The sequence below is a fragment of the Larus michahellis genome, chromosome 8 (assembly GCF_964199755.1).
Source record: "Larus michahellis chromosome 8, bLarMic1.1, whole genome shotgun sequence".
NCBI lineage: Eukaryota > Metazoa > Chordata > Aves > Charadriiformes > Laridae > Larus > Larus michahellis.
In genome coordinates this window covers 52,629,303-52,645,146 of record NC_133903.1, presented here as the reverse complement: position 1 = coordinate 52,645,146, position 15,844 = coordinate 52,629,303, and the positions used below count along the sequence as shown (strand labels likewise).

Genomic DNA, 15,844 nt, shown 5'->3' with positions numbered 1-15,844 from the left:
TTGGTGGACTACGCTGTATTATCGTTGTCTGCTTCACAGTGATTAATTTATTTATTTATTTATTTATTAAAGAAAAGTACTCTTAGGTTGAAGGATAATGAATGTATTTGATTTTCATATGTGGACATATGTTTTCATGAGAGAAATTAACATTTTCCCAAAACTGCCTAGGGTTTGATTTCTTAGGAGAAACAGGCATCAGGGAACCACCAGGAATTGTGCTGGTTTCTAGGAAATTAGGATACATACGGTTTCTTCCCCAAAAAACTTTCTGGAGATTGGTGTAGGGTTACTGTTGTGCATTCAAACAATACTGGAAAAAAACCCAAACAAAGCTGAAACTGGGATCTCTGAGGATTCCTTCCCGTTTCAGACATGAATGTTGCAGGTGTTAGGTAAAAAGAACAACTTAAGTTTAAGTTATAATCAACAAGAATAGAAGTAGTTTGTAATAGCTGTCTACTTTTCACATGAATAAATCGGTGCTCAAAAGTTGAGCCAAAGTTACAGAAGATTGTTATACGGGTTTTGGTCACTGCTGACATACTTTGGTTGGACTGTGCATCCTTAACGTTTTAGTATCACTGCGTGAGATAAGATGCAGTCGTGAGGACATAGTGAATATTCATCTTAAGTCCTTATGAGTGTCTTGATTGTCCCAGCAATTACTTCCTGCAAGAAGTTGGCTACACTGGATGCGTTAGGGAGAGCCCAGTGCTCAATAGAATGAATTGTGTATTCAGATGTATTTTAGCTTGTATTTTAGTTGAAAAAGTGGAGAAAATCTTGTCCGCCTGTCTTGAAAGGATGGGGGATGATGTCTGGAGGAACAGTTCCAATGCTTGGCCATTAATAATAGCACTTTTAAGAGAAGCTTTTAGCAGAAGACAAGCATGTAGGTTACAAAGCAGTGCAGCGAACAATATATTTTTTGTGCTGTTCTGAAGATGTTGAAATCAAATAACTAATTTATAGGAGAACAATTTATAAGGATGATGCAAGTAGAAGAGTAGAATTCTTCTAAATATTAATGTATTGAATATGTTCTTTATTGTTGTAATAAAAGCTTGAGAAGTGGACATGGGAGACTGGAATGCCTTGTAACTTGTAGTGGAGTTCACAAAGGGCTTTTTAAAAACAAATTTCCTGTAAATGAAAAAATGTAATGCTTTGGTGTGGTGCTGGTAATAACTTGTCGTGATTCTTAATGCATCTCGGCGCGGTGAGGTGAGAGGGAAACTTGTTAATGATGGTGCAGCAGCTCAGGATGTGTGCAGTGCTGTGAGAAGAGCTCGGAGCCAGAGTTGTTACTCGCTCTGAGGAGCAAGTGCTGTGTAAATGACTACGGCCGGAGGGAGGAGGTCTGACGTACTGTACTGGTGGAGTACGGAACTAGGCACAGGAGAACCGGGTGCTTCTGAGTGTGTGACCCTGCTCTGGCAGGGGGTTGGACTAGATGATCTCCAGAGGTCCCTTCCAGCCCCCACCATTCTGTGTAGGAATCTTGTTCTCGTATGCAGCTGTTTTGCCTGAATATTTGTTCTCTCCACTTCTTTAAAGTTTATTTTAAAGATCTTAATATATATTATATATGTATTATGTAAGCTATATAGAAACTTTTCTATAAAAGTAGGAAGCACTAATGGGGTCTGTCTTACCGTTTCATAACAATATACCACACTTGGAAGAGAAACTCTTCTGAGTTTTGGCACCCAGAAAACAGTCCCACTGACCCTTCCTCCTCCAGTCTCACATGCCAAAGGTTACTTTTTTTTTTACAGTTAAAGAAGCTTATTACATTTTGTTGTTATAGCCTTAGAGGCTATGCTACAGCGTACCCAATATTATTTCAAAAATATAATGTGAAAAACACATTAGGAAGGAGTCAGGGTACAGAGAAGCAACAGTTGCTATTGTAGGTATAATGTGTTACTACCCAGGGCCTCTCTTTCTCTTCTCCGCATAATTGTATATTTAACTACTAACTTGTGAAACAGTGTGACGGTCTGTTAATAAACGGGAGAGGGACACCTTTTAATTGTTGGTATTTTCAAAGGTGTTATCTTCCTATCAGGAGAGTGTATATTTGTAGATGAATATTATATCTTTTTTTTTATCAGCCTAGTGTTTGGGTTTTTTTTGTAGTACGAAGACTTACATATTTCTAGCATTCAAAAACCTGACATAATAACGCTGAATCCCCTCCTGTGATAATTCTGACTGATCACGGATGCTTTTAAGACTAATGCAGCCTGTGGAAGAATTCTTAACATATGACAGAAATGTATCTTGCTTATTTTGAAGATGAAGAAGCGGAGTTCACGTACGTTCACAAACATTTGTAAAACAGTTCCTTGTAAATCTTTGCAACAATTGTAAGCCAGACAATGAGTTGTAATGGAGACTTCAGCCTTCTTTGTGTTTTGTGAAAGCTTTTCCACGCATTTCTTCTTTTTGTTTTGTCCTTGCATGATTTGCTGGCATGTGTTGATGTTTGAAAGATTGTTGTCACGTTTCAGTATGCAGGTTTGGGTAGAAAACAGCTTTTTTGGTGTTAGTCAGAGATGCCCTTCCTGCCTCAGGTAATTTCATGTATTATTGTCATTGATTCAGTTGTGTGTAGGAATGTGTTATGCTTAACATAAAAAATGTTACTTGCCCTTGGTTTTATGCTGTGGTAAAACAGCCATTCTCATGCTCTCATTTAGTGCTTTATGCTGTTGTGTATCTGTAAATCGTACAGACGGGGGTTCTGTACTCTGGGGATTCCATTTTTCCTTGTACTCAAGAAAGTAGTAAAAAAGCTCTTGCTCTGCACAGAAACCTGGAGGCCTTGCTTCTGACTTCAATGCTTTCATATGTGCTGGATATAGGTAGAAAGATGTAACACTACTTTCCGAAATGGCCATCATAGCGTTCTAATTACGCATTTGGATTTTTTTTTTCTCTTGTGACAGAGTTTAAATGTTACATATTAGCAATAATGCTTAAATTGATGAAGTGTAAAACTAGCGAAATGGGTTATGGGGAAAGGAAGTGAAAATATTATGAACGCTATGCCCTCATTTATGTCTTCGTAGAAAATTTGTCTAATGAAAAAAAATATTTGAAATAATTCAGGTTACAACATTCACCGAGAGGTACAGCCAGCAGTAATGGTAGGATGGTCTTGCTTTTAACATAGTAAATAAAATAGAGCTCCTATTTTGTTTTTTGGGAGGAAGAGTAACATCAGATCAGGTTGTGTTGAGATCCATGTGAATTGTTGAGGCCAGATTTATTTATCCTTCCTGTGGACAAGTTTACACCATCGGGTTCAATCGCGTACCTGTGACAGCAGTTTCTGCCACGTTCTTTGTGACTGTTAATAGAGACAAAGGAGATGCATGTTCTTCACATCAGTTCTTCATCCCAGTTTCCTGGGGACCATGAGTTGGCTCTCCTTTTCTCCTGGCTCCTTATCTGGACACAGCACCTCTCTTGTCGATGACCGTCTCCATCCGCTCTAATCCTGCTCCTCCCCTGAAGCTGTTTTTGCCTCTTGACTCCCAGGTTAAACCTCCCAAGTTCTCCGTTATTAAAGAGCAGTCAGAAATTCTTCTCTTCCAGCTCTTGTGATACAAGTTTTCACGTCAAACTCCATTCCTCTGTTCTCTGGTCTGGTTCTTGTACCTTCTGCATTCAAATCCAGCAGCTTGCTGGGTTCCTTAATCGAAAGACAAAACCTCTGGCCATTGGTTCCAGTGTTTTGTGTTATTACAGTTCAGAGCAGTAATTACAAGGATAGTCCATTTTGTGGTACAACATTTATAGGAATGTGCATACACATTTTTTACACAGTTTTGTTCCTTCTGGAGGATGCAGGAGGGGGTGACAGTGTAGAGAAGTTTTTTAGTATAAAGGAGTCATCACTGGACAAGTGTAAAGTCTGTCATTTTATAATTCGGGTAGTTTTGTGGGTTTTTTTTTAGGATTAGCAAGACAAACAGATCCATGATGTGAAGACCAAATCTTACTCCCAGTTTCAAAACCCAGAAAACTTTCCAAATGTAAGTTCATAATGATTATTTAACGTGGTCAATATATACTGTTTTCCTACAGTCTAAATCTTGGAATTGATTCAACTCATTCCTCTTCCCTCACGTCCTGAAAATCACCCTGAAGCGGACACACTTGACGTGTAAAATTGTAGCCTAAACAGTTAAAAATGTGGCAAAGTTGCAAGCAATTGAAAGCAGACTGTTCAGAGTGGGAAGCACCAGGCAACCTTAATAATAGGTGGTGCTCCCTGTCCTACCTTTGAGTAGAGAAAATTTAAATAGGTAAGTCGTTTAAAGGGAATTATTTAGCAATGTTACTGTTCATAGCAGCATCATAAGTAAACTGCTCCAACTTTTCAGTGAAATGTCTGACCTTGAGATCAAAGATTTAAGAGGCGATTGGAAGAGCGTATCGCGTACAGGTTGTGTACTCATTAAGGGTACTCTGTGTCCGGTCATTTCGGTCAAACAACTGAAGGAAAAGTCTACCTTCTTCTATCAGCACATGTGACGGTGCATATTTTGAGAGCATGTGTTACAGCTGATGAGTCCTGTGAGGTGGAGTGCAGAAGTCATGGACACCAAGAGTCCTGTTGACTCCTGTTGACTGGGAAGAGCAGATTTTAAACTACGCTGATCTTTGGGCCTTGGTGAGAAGAGGATTTGAAATGGAGCTTGGAAAATGAATCCAGCTTGATGAACTCTTATACTTGGGAAGTGATTGAGAGCTTCTGAAGAAGGAGGAAAGCTCTACGTGTAGTCACAGCATTTGGGCAAGTTCAGATGCCTTGCCTTTTGTATTTGTTTCGCAGTTCTAATGCTGCCAGACTACCCTGTGGTGATTTAAACATGACTTACTAGAGTTTTTATAGCAAGGGGTATGTCATTAGCAAGCCTATAGTAAATGTATCTTCTGCCACATAATTCCGGTGTTGACAATTGACTTCAGTTTTCAGAAGCATATAAAAGTACCTCCACCTCTGTCTTTCGTATTCAGGAAAATCATGGCGGTCTTAATGGCTATACATGTATGAAGCATTTTGCTTAGGTAAATGAGTTTGGGATGGGGTGTTGGAATTTAGGGGGAGGAAGATATGTGAATAAAAATAATAAAAAAAATCTTGGGCCCTCATTAGAGAATTCAAGACATGCAAATTCTAAGTCAGTGAGTGGAAATGTCATCCTTCAAAACCCTATGAAATGCAAAGAAGCATCGTGCACTTCAAGGTATCTGAGTTACAAAGAAAGCTTGTAGTTCACGGAATTATATCTATGAGCCTTTTAATATACTTCGGGTTGTTCTTTATCTCCTACAGAGCATTGCAGAATTTGTTTCCCTGGAGGTGTCAGAAGTAAGGCTAGAAAAATCCTACCTGATCTTTAATAATCCCTCACACGCATGGTAATACTCCAGAATTGTGCTATCATTGTATAGTTTACACTTAAATCCTTTCATCTCTCTGCTTCCACCCGTGAAAAAATCCCTTAGTGTTATAGGGAGCCGGTGACTGCATACTTGAAACACCTTGGTCTTGTTGCCAGTCTAGACTCACCTGCTTTGACTGATTTATTGTGGGTTGGGTTTGGTTTTTTTTTTTTTTGGAGGGTAAGACTGAAAAATACATTTCTCCCATTATAGTTAATAGATTCAGGAAGTAATTTGCAGATCAGGAAACAATGGATCTCATGTAATAAAAGCACTGCCTAGGTAACTCCTAGGGAAGATAAACTTGTATTGTTAAGCTTGCACATTTTACTCTGATTCGTAGGCCATATATTGCTCTCCTGTGCTTTCCACCATTAAGCAGTAATGTTATTGCATTAGTAAAAAAGCACTGCTACTTTGACTGGCTTTCAAAAACACACACAAAATCAAATAATGTATTTTACTGAATTATGAAGAACTGTGTTATTTGTTTTATAACCGCTTACTTAGTTATTGCTCTCAGTGCTCCATGTTACAATTTAATCACTGCTCTGCATCTCTGGAGTGCATGCAGGCTGGTGTGAGGCAGCAAAGGGACGAAGCAAGATGACTGGCAGTTAAGTGTTTCAATCAGTCAAGATACTGATTTATTTCTTTCAGGAGGAGTGTAAAGGAAATGAGAATGGCTGTTTTTTGTAACTGATGCACTGAATAGTCATCAGTTAAACTGTGGAGGTCACACATATGAGTTGGAATAGTTCTTGAGAAGGAAAGACTGTGTCTTGTCATCCAGGCTGCACACAGTCTTCGTGTGAAGCTTGTGATGTTCAGCATGTCCCGTAAAGGCAGCACAAGGGGTGAGTCTGGAATCCTTTCGCTTACAGGATTTTCATTGCAAAAGAAGTTATATGAAGAATTAAACTACAGGGTGTTAGAAATTCTTTGTTGCCTGTCTAGTTAGTTAAAAAACTTTGAAGTTACATGCTGTATTCAGGACGATTTATGTGTTGATATTGCAGAATGTTTAAACTGGAATGCCACTCGGCTAACAAATAAATCCTGTCTCTTTGCAATGGGGCAGGTGGTATGAATATCTGTGAAAATGGATCCTTCTTGGAGTACATATTATAACTCAACTAGGGCAAAACCATTGGTGGCATTTTATATCTTTGCTGTAAAAATATTCATAGGTGTGCCTGAGATAGCAACAGATACATTAAAGTTTTCATTGCCCACTTTGATGCAATAGAAATCACGTAATTTTACATTTGTCTCCCCCCCCAGCTGAACTTCGTCCATTTAGTAAAAATAATTGGTTTTTTCCTTACCTTGAAGTGCTGGTTTTAACCTGAAAAAAAAAAAAAACAACCCCCCCAAAAACTATAGCAAACCTGACGGTGTTAAATGGTATTTATAAGATATAGAAAATTAAACCAAAGTTTTTTGCTAATGGTGTATCATCATTTCTTTTGCCCAGTGCTCTATTCTGTCTGAACTCATAGAGATATAAAATCCAGAGGAAGCAAGCAGAGAGTGTTGAAGGAAATTAGGTCTTTCTAAGACTTTAAACCTCCAGAGCCCACTGAAGATCTCTGCTCAACAATCATTGATTTTACAGCAAGAAAGATACCTTACCTATCGAGATTGCTTTGGTGGGGTATTCCCTAAAAAGCCTGCTATAGCCTAGCCTACATTTCATATTCTTTTCCTAACTGAAATCCTGAGGTTTTCAAACAGTTTCATAAAGTGTATGCACTAAATTTGATGAAAATGTGGCTACATACAAAAAAAAAATAGAACTACTTTAAGAGAAGCTTTCAGTGCTGACAATAGATAAACCTTTCACTGTCTCATGGAAGACTGCATGGCTGAAACTGCAACTACAGAGAGAGAAAAGGTGGCTTCCCTCTTGGTCAGAGGAGGAATTTCCAGGCTGGGGAAGTGAAGGTATCTCTGGCTGAAATGATGAAAACAGCCCCTACTATCACAGTGGCTGGGTGGCAAAGGGGAAGCCCTGCTTTTTAATGACACTTGATTTCTGGATTTTTGTTATGCATGCTACGTGTGCTACATCCAGATGAATTGCTGTTTCTTTTGATGACACCCATTGAGACAGAGATTTTGAGACCTCTTTTGTCTTGTTTCTCAGGGAATGTGCAAGATATGGTGGTGGATGTGTGATCGTGGTAGTTTTAGAATGAGGAAGGAGAAGAGAAAGCGTGCTGCAGCCAGGAAACAGGGCTACTTCAGCGTTTCTTTTCCCTCCTGCCTTTTTTCTGAGCTAAGAGTCCATTCAGTCTGAATACAGATCTGTTCTTAACGTGTCGAACTGCATTATTTATCCCACCACTGCAAGCCGTCTTGTTATCACCTGGAGATAAAATTGCAAACTTGATTTAATGGAGCTTTGTTAATCTAGAATTTCGTCTATATCTTCTCTTGGATCTGTCTGCTGTTGGCTCTTTGTATTTATTAAGTACGATTATGACAAAAAAGACACAAATATCCACTAATAGCAGCTATTCAGCTGGCTCCTCAGTGCCCGGGAGAAAGCTGTAGAGGAGACTCTTGTCTTGTAGGAAGCAGTTGGGACTTGCTATTAAGTCCTGTAGTGCCTGTGTTCGCACCGCATCGATCCTTTAGGAGTGAGACACTGAAGAAGCAGATCTCTATTATGTTGCTTGGCTGTGAGTAATTACTGAGAAATTCGGAAAAAGAGTACCTGAGCGTTTTATTCATAATCTACTTAGTGGCTGCATTCCTTACTCCTGCATGTTTTGAATACCATTTGCTGGAACGCCCAGTTGAATACGCAACCGACCGCTGGCTAAAAAGATGTGCAGCCATGAAAAATACTGTGAGGTGTGCTTGCCAAGATAGAGATCAGAATAGTCCCCGGGAAGATTATGGATGGAGGATTACATAAAAGAGAGAGTTTTGTGTTTTTCCTACAGTGTCTATTTCCATTTTCTGTGAAATGACTTTCAATTTTTAGGTTATTTCACATTTTGTTATAATCTCTTAGATGGAGAGCAGACTTGAGATTTACGGTCTGAAGACAGGTTGCAAAGGTTCTTGATGACGTCTGGAATATTTGTGAAGTTTTAGCAGCTGATATGACGCAGATGAGTGCATAAAACAAATAACAGCATTTATTGTCTATATAGACGCGCCATTCCCCAAATGGTAGAGGTGGGTTGGGGCTCTCCTTCCCTTCAGTTTCCCTCCGTGGTGCCAGGCACTACATAAAACAGAAAAAAAACAACCCAAGTCTCTCTCTCAGAATGCTTGATAGTAGAGACAGCAACTGTTTTCTGATGAGGAAATACCAGAATGATGGGTCTCTGGTTGTCAGTTTGTCAGTGGTGTCAGTACTCAGATACCGACATCTTCTATCCCTTCCTTTCTCTTTCATTAAATCGCACCATATAAGGTATATTTCAGGTGAGATTTTAACGGCAAAGGAATTGGCTTTGGAGAGCTGTGTGGCACTGCTTTAGGAGGGCAGCTTGGAAACGCCCCCATGAAGATGCTTGTTTGGCAGGGAAGTGTGGTGATGTAGATAGAGAGGGTCAGAAATGAGACGAGGGCAAGTTATTAGTGGTTTAAGAATATTACATGTGATAAAAATGATAATCTCTGTATCCAACCTCCCACATCAGAGAGAGACGTGATGAAAGAGGCCACTAAAATGGTTTTTGCAGTAGCGTTTTGGATGGATTATGAATGGAGCAAGACTGAGATTAGCGGAACGAGAAGCTGCAGTGATTGACTTGTGAGACAATAGCTCACAGACAGGCTGTGTGGCTTTTGAACTCATGTGTGGATCAAGATGTTCGTAATATTGTACTCAGCCTGGTCGCTCTCTAAAGAGGGAGGGGGGAAAAAAGTTTTCATAACTGCTGTAACTTCTTAGCTTTCCTATTTTCTTCAAGCATTCAGTAGACCTTTCCAGGTTGAATTTTGCGTGATGCCTGATCTGCTGTAAACTCTGGCTACCGAGCAAAGTTAACCCTCTCACCTGACTTGAGTAAGACTTACCATGGGCAATAAGTCTTTCTGTAACAGCTTTTTGTAGGATCAGGCTTCTGTTTGCGGGATTTGTTTGAGTGTTTCTTAATGGAAAAAGAAAAAGTTCTCTGTTACTTGTAAAATGCTGAGCGTTTAAAGCTTTCTGCTTGCTAACAGTTTTCTAGTTTGTAATTGTTTTCCCATAAACATCTATTCTTTCCTAAATTATTCTATGTCCTCAGAGCAATCTTCAGCTAACTGTGAGGGCAGATTTGCCCCATTAGCCATATATTGTCTTGAAGCTGAGATTTGTGTTCAGGAAAATAGGGTTGTTGGGATGTAAGGACAAAAGGGGCTCTTGCCCATATTGCTGTGTTTGTCCATAATTTATGTGTTTCTTTCTTGTTGGTTTCAAAGGATTTCTTTCTAGTCAGGAGTTAAATGGACCCATTCAGTGTTTACATTTATGCAAATGATCGTTGTGTCACTAGGGTTGCCACAGTAAAAAAAAAAGTGCCAGATATTTTACATGCCTTTGAGTATTAAAGTGATTACAATTACCTACATAAAAGGAGTTGCTTTATTAATTAATTAACTTGGAGAAAAAAAAGGCTAGTGACCCTCTGAAGGAATATCAATAACTGAAACATTAGTTATGCAAATAAGAACTGTCTTTACTGTTCATTATTCATAGTTTAACATGAAAATTGCCTTTTAAAATAATGCTTCATTCATATATTTCAATAAATGCCTAATCTGCCTGGGCTGTCACTTGGATCTAGATGTTGAGACAAAGCCTCTGCGGTGACATTGATACAGAGACCGCTCCATCCCGGTGGCACTTCCTTCGAGTCACCGGTACCTAATTGCTGGGCTGGCATTTTTGGGAAGGCTTTGGAGGGCAGCAATCCCCTCTGTGAGTGAGTTCTTGCAAAATTTGAATTCAGGGAGACAGTACGTTTCATAGGTGAGGAAGGGGAGGAAAGAAGCAGCAAAATATTTGATGAGCTTTTGTGACTTTCTCGTGGTTTGAAAAGGGAGGCTGTAGCAGAGCTACAGAACCAGCCTGGCTCCAAGTCCTGTTTGAGGCTGTTGAGTTGTGGGACTGACTTTTTCTTTGGCCAGTCCGTAGAGGTAGTACCAAGACAAACAAATACCATAAGGAAAGCAGTTAGACCAAGTGTTCGATGACTCTGAACTTACGCCCTCAGTCAACTTGCTGGTCCTTTTTACATTCTGAAAATGTGACTATGTGCCACCTCTCAGGTGCTGCATGTGATTTCACGCAGATTGGGAGAACACTGTCCTTGTAAAGAGCTCTGCCTTTTTATTTTCTGAAGTTTCAAGGAGTGCGTTAGCAAATTCTCATGAAGGATTCCTGGGGGTTTATTCCTTTTCATATCCCTAAAGACAGTAGTCAGAGGTTTCCAGGGCTAGTTCTTGCTCAGGTGTCTGTAATTATTCCTCCAACAGGAGAGAGAGGAAGAGCTGCGTTTTCTTTTTCATCAGCTGACAGGCTGTGCAGCAAATAATCTTGGTTTTGTTTTGAGTATGCAGACAGAAAGTAGTAACTATGCAGTCCCAGAAAATCTTTTACTCTTCACTCCCTGAAGATTCAAACGTACGCGCTTCTAAATGTAAAGCGTTAAGATTTCCTTTTTTTTTTAATGCCCTAGAACTCGCTATGCCAATAGCAGAAAGGGCTGATGAAGAAATATGTGTCGTGTCCCCCCCCGCCCCCCCTTCCCTTGTAGCGTGATGAATTGTGGAAGTCCTGATTGAAAATTCTAATCACAGCCTTGCAGTCCTTCAGATCACAACCCTTGACAGCTGATTCACTCCTTTTCATGCCTGCTGCCTCTGACTGCTTCTGGTGCCTCTTATGCATGAGTCTATCATTAGCACACAAAGCGTGATGGATTGGTTGGGGTACCTCCGTCCTTAGAACCTGGGAAATGCTTCTTTTTCAGAATCAAAGAACCTGTGTGTGACATCGTCATGAATGAGAGAAGAAAGTAATACAGTATTGGATGTGCCTGTTTGGTGCCACTGTTTAGAGAGAAAATGATGCATTATGGGGAATGTAAGTATATGGCCTGTTTGTTTGGGTGTTTTACTCCACTCGTGAGCGATGCAGAAAGTCATGGATCTTAAACAATGTGTATGCCGAGTCCGGCAAATGCCTGGAAGTTGTAATACTTGTTGGAAATCTGAACTGTAAGCACTTCCAAAACTCTACTTAAAGATCAGCCAGTTTATGAAGTCTTTTAACTTTCAGTGTGATCTGATGACCCAAATGATTAGGAATAATTAGTTTTGTTAGTGGCTGTGGACTCGATTCACTTTTGTGGATTCTCCTCTATAGACCTTTTCGACAGGAAACTTTTGCAAATGTTTGCAACTGCAAATGCGGATGTTACCCTTGCAAATGCTTTTATTCATCTGTGTGACTTGGCATTTAATGTTTCAGTGAACAAGACAGTTAAGTTTTGGCTCCAGTGAAAGATTGATAGGAACAATTTTCGAGCGTGGTATCAAAACAAAGTGAAAATATGTCATGTTCAAATACAGAGCTCTGATGCGTCATGTGGTCTTGTAATAAATGAAATGGCACTACAAACCTGACAGATTTGCAAGAAAATGTTTTCAAATTTATGATGATTAATTTTCAAGATGAACTGCAATAAAAAAAAGTGTTAGTAGATACTTAAAGAAGGTAAAGGGAAGCAGCTTTCTGAAATGAAAACAAGCAGGTAATGATAGGGCTGCCTTCACTTTTATATCATGCTTTTGAAAATTTGTGCAGTGAGTAAATTGATATTCTGGCTGCTGCAGCTGGCACTAACAGCTACTCACGCAAGTGTAACATCTCGTGGAAACTCCACTTCTTGGATTTGTGCTGTTTCTTTGTACTGGTCGTCTCGGAAATAGGAGTAACACAGAGCAGATTTTTCTATCAGGATTGGTGATTCTCTCCGAGCCATCGAAATAAACCAGCACTCAACCTGGTGAGAAAACAGAAGTAGCTCTGTAGTTCTTGAAAGAAAACCAAGCTTTTCTGAAACTCAACGTGTTCGTTCATCTCGAGCATTTGCCACTTGAAGATTTACTTTGTTTTGCATTAGGACGGTTAAATGCAAAGAATATTGTTTGGTAAGATATAAACAGATTTATTTAAACATTTTTGGGTAGCATTGGGCTAAAAACGTGCCTCGATGCCATTTGTACTTAGCAAGAAGTCAGCCATACATGCCAAGTGCTTAAGTTTTACTGTATTGATTTAGGTTTATTTTTACGGGTAGGGTTCCTTGCTTCACTTCTTCCCATTTCATTGTGTTTGCACAGGCGCCTTGGCAATCGACAGGTGCAGAATAGCTTTATGCACCCATTAGTACAATGTAGTTGCTGGCAAACATGATTTAATGGTGTGAATGAAGGAACCATGCGCTGGGACAGATCCTGGATCCGGCGTAGCTCTGTTGCACCGGCATAGCGGTTTGGAAGTTGTTTGTTCCATGCTGTTACAGATCAGAAGCTACATTAAACTGAGTGACAATTTGCATGTTAACTCTTTCTTTGGTAGCATTTAGTTTTAACCAACACCTGCTTTTGACTTACAAATTGCCAGTTGAAGACTGTCTGTAGCAGATACAGGCTTTTATATATATACACACACAGAGATATAGAGCATCTAGTCAATATATAATATAATATATTGAAACAGTGACATTATTTTGCTACTTATTTGAGCATGTGTTTAGCAGTTTTCCTCCCTGCAGTGCCTCTTTGCTGTATCTAATGTCTCTCGTAGTATCAATTCCTGCCAAATGCAAAAAGGTAATACGTTATAATTCCCTAGGAGTTAGCCTTCCTTTTCCTTTATTTCAAGAAACTGCATTGCTGTGAAAATTGGTATAACTTTTGCTCATGTCAGTCTGCTCTTTTAGTCGAAACTGTAAAATGTGTCTATGTATATGCAGGGAACTGGTGTTTCAGCTGTTTATTTTAAAACTAGGCACTGAAATGTATCTTTATGCATCAAATTCAACGAAACTACTACTGTGCTTTGGTGGGACCGGCTCATGCTCAATGTTTCGGGTATCTTTTCAACAACTGAGGCTGCATTTCCACGAGCAGCTCATCGCCGTCGAAAGGGCAAGCCTTACTCCTCTCCTACATATGCCAAAGTGTTGTTTGTTGGGTCTCTCTTGTTTAGCAGCTGAGAAGGCATATCTGTGAGAAGATACAAGGCACTTTTTGAAAGAAGGTGTTAGGAAGGAAGTGGGATGCATTGTGGTGGAAGCCTGAGAAAGAAAGGAAAGTGCTTTTATGGTGTGTTTGGACAGAGACCTGGCTTTGTCTTAGTGAGGCCAGAAGTGAGCTTGCAGGTTGGACATGGAGGGAAGAGGCTTCAGAAAGGACATAAGCCGCCCTTTTTAAGAGCAGGAATTCAACAGGGGAAAAAAAAATAATCAGAAATATCAATGTCATGTTATTTTGAAACGGCTAAAAGGCATTTAAAAGGAGATGTTAGAGTTATCATTAGCACTGTGAACTTTTAGATGAGAATGTTTTGTGTTGGGAAGATGTTACGTGGGAAACCCCAGCAATTGTCTGCCAACCATTAACTTCAGGCACTTTGAGGACACCAGACCTGCGTCACCTTCTCATATCTTACCTTCCTTATCTTCAGCAGGGCTCCCCCTTCTCTGTTGAAGAAACACGCTTGATGGTTCTAGAATTTTTCCCTGGTGCCCTTGGGACAGTGGGTGTGCAGCTTAAAAGCAGTTATTTGTCCATAGCTTATAATTTAAGTTCACTTGGTTTATAGTAGGAAAGAAAAATTCTAGAAGCCATTTTGGTGAGAAGTAATTTTGAGCTGGAGTTGCTGACTGAATATAGATCTGAATGCGCTTGTGCATTTGTATTACGTTTTTTCAGCAGAGATGTGTGTCACAAACAAGGTCCCTGCTGGTCCCTACCAGGTCCCTATCTTACTGTGCACAGAGAACAGAAAAAGTCAAGGCCCATCTGATGAGCCTGAGGATCCAAACATAAAATCAATATAAAAAGCTGGTGAAGAAAAAAAAATACCAAAACAGATGAAACATATATGTGAGTGTACAGTATATTGTGCTTGCTGCCTTTAGTGTACTTCGTAATGGCTTTCAAATGCAAACGAGTTGCTTTGGTCGTCAGTCCTTAATATCAGGAATCGTTTCTATCCACTAAGATCCCCAAAGGATAACTTAAGATCATGCTGAAACTGCATGTTCTTTTCCTCCAACTAATGCCAATATCTGTGCTGGGCAAAAAAAATAAATCTGTCCTTTGCAGATGCTTGCAGCTGTGTGTTTTATCAGTGACCACAGAAGGGGAACGCCTGTGTTTTGGGCTTGTCTAGAGAGCATCTTGCTTTTCAGATGGAATCAATATTTTTAGGGGGAGTAACCTTCACCAGGACGTACATACGTTCCTGTGTTCAGTAGAGATCAGCATTAATTAGTTTCTCAAAATGAAAATACATATGGGTTTCCAAAAGTTAGAGTGCACTAGGTGAGACTTTCAAATGACCACAAGAAATTCAGCCGTGCTGCTTCTGTCATTTATATGCTCTGCATTGAATATCAGAACCGTGGTGTCTAAAACATGTTGGATTATGTTCTGTACATCACTTAACAACTGGATAGCCTATGCATTCACTGCTTACTATTTGTAAAGCATTATACATATATATGTGGGCTTGTTTATACTTGGGCTGTCTTCCATTCCCATTGAATGATTTGTCTCCACTCTGGAATTCACAACAATCCATTGACGACTCATTTTCACCAAAACCTGAAATTTTCACAGTCGTAGTTTGTTTCGGAAATGAGAATACTCTGGAAGACTTTCATGATCATGACTGATCAGTTATACTGTGGCATTTACATTTGGACAGAATTCAAAGTTTCTTAGGCATAAATATTCACAAACATATGATGTCTCGTGTGAATTGGTGTTTAGTGATTCTGATGTCTGTTAGCACCTGACATGAAATGACCAGAAAAGTGTATTCATTACTTTCAATTACAATTGATTGTATCTCTTTTGCAGATTCTGACAAGTTTAGCTATCAAATAACCTGTAGTTATTTACCATCTGAGCTGATAAAGCTGTACAAGTTTTGGAAGTTAATTCAGAGAACATTTGAGTTGTATTTACCACCAAAGAGGTTCTGTACATAGTGGGCTGGATTATACTCTAAGGGTGTAAAGCTTCAGGATTGTTTGTTTTAAGGATTTATATTGTCTGTAGTTACACACAAAATCTAGTGGTCTAAAGGCATTAGTAGAGATGGGGTTTTTTTTAAAATAATCTCTTTTCT

At 39.5% G+C, this 15,844-nt stretch overlaps 1 protein-coding gene across 8 annotated transcripts in view; it reads left to right on the top strand.

Moving 5' to 3' along the window:
• DAB1 (DAB adaptor protein 1) overlaps positions 1 to 15,844 on the top strand; it is a 476,209-nt gene that overhangs the window by 316,874 nt on the left and 143,491 nt on the right. Inside the window, exon 2 of one of the 8 annotated variants that reach the window (XM_074597938.1) lies at positions 11,448 to 11,560. The exons of the other annotated variants lie outside the window; for them this stretch is intronic. The gene's annotated coding sequence lies outside the window, so the exon portion shown is untranslated. The remainder of the gene's footprint in view (positions 1 to 11,447; positions 11,561 to 15,844) is intronic. 8 annotated transcript variants of the gene reach the window in all.